Below are 6,124 nucleotides of genomic sequence, written 5' to 3'. Positions count from 1 at the left end.
ATCAAGCAATGAAATAATGTCATCCTCCAAAACAACACTTTGCGCTCTTAATTCAGATACACTTTCTTGATAAAAAGAATTGGATTTTCCATCTGGATCATGCAAAGTTTCATTCACAAAGAGTTTGGCTCTAACTTTACAAGCCTCCCACCATTCCCCCACTAGACTTATACCCACTATGTGGGTATACTTGTTGTGCTTGTCAGCCAAAACAAATAGCTCGTTTGATTGTAGTCTTGATTTATACTTTATGTCAACTAACCCATATCTCTCGTCAACTTTTACTCCATTAATTGGGTCAAACCAACAGCATCAAAAGATAAATACAGTATTTTCATAGTCCAAGTATGAGAGTTTCAATATCTCCACAAGAATGCCGTAGTAGTCTAAGTTATTTTTCCATAAATATTTCCTTTAATGTATACCCCACTATTCATAGTAGCTCTATTTTTGTCATGATCCTTAGTATGAAATCTATATCCATTAACTTTTAAGCCATTGTACGAAGTGACAGACTTGGAAGGACCATGAGCTATCTATTGAATCATTCTACTTTCAATGTGACCTGTATCTACCTACAAATGAATACAATAACAATTGAAAGTTATACATTATTGCTTTAAAAGTAATTTTAATGTTATAAATATTTAATTTCAAAAATCACTCACTTGATTCTTTATCCATCTGCTGAAGTCCTTATTGCGAGCATTTAGTATTTCACCATCTGAGATATCTGGATCTAATTCTTTCAGTGAATCCTCAAATTGTTTAATAAATAAAGTAATTAATATAACATTCAATTTAATTGTAAAATTAGTGTACATATAATATGAATATAAAAACTAGTTCTGACTTACTAAAGATAAGGTTCTATTTCTTCGCAGTTGACAAGAATGTATGTGTAGGTGATATGAAACTCTTCATCAGTTAAGTATTTCTTTGAACCTCGCCCGATAGAAAGGCATGTGTATCTAAAAATAGACAAGTGATTTTTGTCCATATTTGAACCACCATCATCCTTCATCCTTCCTAGGAACTTGAGTCCACCTTGTTTGTACTGTTGACTCAAAATATATAAAAGTAAAATTTGAAATTTCTTCCAAAATATATGCTTTGCAAATAGATCTTTCAACTCTTGCCTTATTTCGAACTTTTTGTTTTAAATATAGCATACACCTTTCAAATAGATACATCCATCGATACTGCATAAGTCCTCCAACCTTAGCTTCATAGGGGATGTGGATAATTAAATGCTCCAAGAAAGCTGGCATAAAAATTTTTTCTAACTTACAAACGATTTCAATAATGGAAATCTCTGCCTTCTCTACAGCATCAGGGTGCATTTCAGTAACACAAATTTCTTTAAAGAACAAGCTGAGCTCTGTTAGCACTCTCCATATGGATTTTGGCAACACGTCTCGAAATGCCAATGGAATTAGTCTTTCCATGAAAACATGACTGTCGTGACTCTTCATTCCATATATCTTTCCATCCGCTAGATTAACACATGGTGAAATTTTTTATGCCTAACCATCAGAAAATTTTAATTACTTTATTCACTCACATACTATCCTCCTTGGTTGAGAATTTAAGGCATATGTGGCTTTTGGTTTTTTGCACTTTCCATTCTCGAATACCAACTCCAAGTTAGGGCATTTACATATTAGCTTCAAATATTCTCTTGCATTCGTGATGTCTTTTGTCTTGCCCTTTATCTCCATAACAGTGTTAAAGATGTTGTCAAAAATATTTTTTTTCAATGTGCATAATGTTTAAATTGTGTCTTATCAAATTAGTTGACCAATAAGGCAACTCATAAAATATACTTTTCCTCACCCAAATATGAATGCTACCAAAGTCATCCTTTTTTCCTCTCGGATTAGCCTCAAAGTTAGCTTCCTCGAGTTTTTCCAACTCATTTAAGATTTCAACTCCACTCATTCGTTTCGGTGGAAAAGAGTTGTCCACGATTGACTTTTCAAAAGAGTACCAATCACGACAAAATGGATGATCAGCGGGCAAGTACTGTCGATGATAATTAAACTAACAGGATTTAGCGTCGAGTTGTAGTCAAAATGATTTAGTGTTCTTTATACAAAGAAATTCGACCGTGAGTGCTCCAACCATACAACATTCCATAAGCCAAAAAATCACTTATAGTCCACAATAATTCTGCCTTCATGTTAAAATTTTTCTTTTTCCATGCATCATAAGTAGTAACACCATTATCCCACAAAACCTTTAACTCATCAATCAGTGGTCTAATATAAACATCTAATCTTCTTCCGGGAGACTCGGTCCAGGGATCAAAAGACCGAGTAATATGTACTCTCTTCTCATCCACATACTTGGAGGAAGATTGTAGGGTGTGACAAACACAGGCTAACATGAGTAAATGGATTAAAACCATCACTGCAAAGTCCAAGCCTAACATTTCTAGATTCTTGGGCAAATAGTTCATGGGTGGCATCAAATTGTTTCCAAGCATCAGCATCAGCCGGATACGTGATCACCGATTTATCTTTGCGTACTCCATCTACATGCCACTTAATATATTGCACAGTAGTTTTAGACATAAACAAACGTTGATGCCTTGGAGTACTAGGAAAATATCTCAATAATGAGTATGGCACATCCCTGCTGCTATTAGCTGTATCCCCTGTCTTTGGCTTAAATCGTGGGTGTCCACACATTGTGTAGGCTACATAACTAGTCTTGTCACTTGTTTTTTTATAATATAGCATGCAGTAATTAGGACAAGCATCAATTTTTTCATAACCTAATCCCAATTCTTGAATCATTGTCTTTGATCGGTAGAAATCTTCTAGCAACTTCTCTGATTCTGGGAGCATGCTCTTTATTATGGCAACCATTTGAGTATAACAACTCTCACTCATGTTGAATTCTGATTTTAAGTTCACTAGCTGGGTTACAGCTGATAATATTGTATGCTTGGTGCAGCCATCCCACAAAGGTTCGTCAGCACTCCTCAGCAACTTATAAAATTTCGACGCTGATGGATTTGGATCCTCTTCTAAACCTTCCACTACATTTAAGTTATCACCTGCAACATCAATAACCATGTCTACATATGGGTTTGTATTCTCCTCTTCATGCTCTTGGGTAACATTTGTTGCGTTCTGTTCAACCTATCTTTCCTCACCGTGAGTAGTCCAGTTTATATAATCCTCCATAAACCCACGATCACACAAATGCTTTTCAACCCAAAATATTTCATCCCTAATTCAATTCTTACATTTTGTGCATGGACAAATAATGCAACCTAAATTATCAATGACTGTCGGGTTTCTTTCTACAAAATCTATGAATTTTACAATACCATTCTTGCATTCTTCACTTAGATGACCAGTGCAATCTTGTCTTCGTGACATCCAACTCCTATCGGGCACCATGATTATCTGGGCTAAGGGTTTATTTTAGTTGTAATACCAATATTTAACATGCATATAAATGATATAGTCTCGTGTATCTTTCCCTAAATTTTATTAATATATTTTTATTCACAATCACACTAAATAACCCCTTATACAATGTATAAAGTAACAAACTTAATACATTCAATTTGAAAATAAAGATATAAATTATAAAAAGATAATACACAAAGCTTGAAGGAAATAATAATAAACAATTTGAAGCATTAGAAACACCAAAAACAATTGGGTATCATTAATCTCATGTTAAGAACTTCAAATAATGAGGTTAAAAGTATGGAGATATACCGAGTTCAATAAAAAATATCAATTATATCTTTTACTACAATAAGAACCTAAGAGATTGACAGAACTACCATTATAGCAAGAAAATAGAAACTTAAAATTCATGAAAATATGAAGCAAGACTGCATAAAACTCAAGTTCAATCACTAACAAATTCTTCCAGCAATGAACAAATTTAAGTGATCATTTCAGATAAGCAACACTTCAAGGTTCCAACAACAAATTTCAGCAACACATTCAACTTTCAGCAACAAATTTAACTTTCAACAAAAAAATCAAAGTGTATTCAAGTTCAATCAATAACAAATTCATTCAGCAATGAACAAATTTAAGTGATCATATCAGAATAGCAACAAATTCAAGGTTTTAGCAACAAATTTCAGTAAACATTCAACTTTTAGCAACAAATTCAACCTTCAACAACAAAATCAAAGAGCATTCAAGTTCAATTAGTAACAAATTCTTTCAATAATGAACAAATTTAAGTGATCATTTCGAAATAGCAACAAATTTAAGGTTCCAATAACAAATTTCAGCAACACATTCAACTTCAACAACAAAATCAAAGTGCATTCAAGTTCAATCAGTAACAAATTCTTTCAGTAATGAACAAATTTAAGTGACCATTTCAGAACAGTAACAAATTCAAGGATTCAGTAACAAATTTCAGCAATACATTCAACTTTTAACAACAAATTCAACTTTCAACAACAAAATAAAAGTGCATTCAAGTTCAATCAGTAACAAATTCTTTCATTAATTAACAAATTTAAGTAATCATTTCAAAACAACAACAAATTCAAGGATCTAGTAACAAATTTCAACAACACATTCAACTTTCAGCAACAAATTCAACTTTCAACAACAAAATCAAAGTGCATTGATGAATTACAGCAACAAAACTAAAATAGAAAGAAAAGGAAAATTAATTGGAACTCACCGAATTGGGTTGCACGCAGGAAACTGACGGTGAGGCTTAAAGTAAAAAGATAAACGAAGACCAGCCCACGGAGACTTGCTACCTCTGTTGCCAGCGACGACGAGCGTAGGAAAGGCACGCTTCTAAGTACGAGAGGATGAAAAGATAGAGAGCGACCCTGGAACCTGCTGCTTCTTCCACGATGACGACAATAAGGAAGAAGGTGTGCGATTGGGTTCGAGACGGTGACGGTGAAGAAAGCTGGCCAACTGGCCTGACGACCGAAGCAAGAAGACGACCACGAGCGTAGGAAGGCGGCGACTGAGCTTGAGACAGTGAGAACACAGAGCGCGATGACCTTGAGTTTAAAATGGTGATTGCCAAACCAAAAGAGATGTGAGACACCAAAAACGAGAGTGGCATGAGAGAGCTTGAGGGAGAGAGTGGCGAGAAGGAGACCCAGGGAAGAGAGATGTTGAGGTTCAGGGTTGGTGCTTGTTCAGCTCAGAAGGGGAACTTGGATTGGAACTTGGAACGATGCCATTTCTAAATTTTTTAAAAATATTTTTAGGAAATTAACTTTTATGCTTTTTAAATAATAAATTTGAGCCATGGATTCCTTGCTCCCACATTTTTGTAGGAGTATGATTAACCTACAACAAAATAATTACTAAATGTACCCCATTTTTTTGAAAAATTTATTAATTACATTTTGACCCTCAAATTATTAGTTTTTAACTTTTCTTCCTTTCTCTTTTTTTCGTACGAGAAACTGAGAGAGATTACTGATCCTTGGAGAGCATCAACTAGGTTGAAGCCTTTTTTTCCTTCCCTAACTCTGCCCTCACTCTCCCCTCTCCTTAGAGTTCTTGGAAAACCCTAACTCTGGCATCCCCTTTCTTTTTTATTTCAGATTCAAGGGCATTCAGAGAAGAGAAGCAGTTAGGGTTTTCATCCAACTGCAATCCCTGCCATTCTCATCCCCTTCCTCTGCTGCAAATTTCCGCGACCTGCTTCCGCCGACGCGCCACGCTTCCGCCGCCGCCGCGCCACGCCTCCGCCGCCGCACCATGCCTCCCCACGCCTCCCACACTCAATAAGATAAGAGGTTTCTGCGGCCCTAAATCGCTCAACTGGTTCATCAGGTATACATTTTTTCTAGTCGTAAATTTTGTCTTTCTACCCGTATCATTCATTAATTCATTAGCTCTAAGACCAAGTTGAATTGATTTAATCACAGGAACACGTGACCATGATTTACCAGATGATAAATCCAAATGGGAATGCGTGAGGAAAGGGGTTTGCTACATTTGCTGCGAAAGCAATATTGATTCTCTCTTGTACAGGTAAACTATTCAGTATCATTTTGATACATCAGCAGCCAATTTCGCTCTCGAATTTAATCTCTTAACAAGCATTTTATTTTTTGGTTTTTTTCCTTGCAGATGTGGGCACATGTGCACATGTT

Source organism: Arachis hypogaea, chromosome 9 (genome assembly GCF_003086295.3).
Source record: "Arachis hypogaea cultivar Tifrunner chromosome 9, arahy.Tifrunner.gnm2.J5K5, whole genome shotgun sequence".
NCBI classification, from domain to species: Eukaryota; Viridiplantae; Streptophyta; class Magnoliopsida; order Fabales; family Fabaceae; genus Arachis; species Arachis hypogaea.
The sequence above is the reverse complement of the archived record's forward strand: the minus strand, read 5'-3'. Positions refer to the sequence as shown.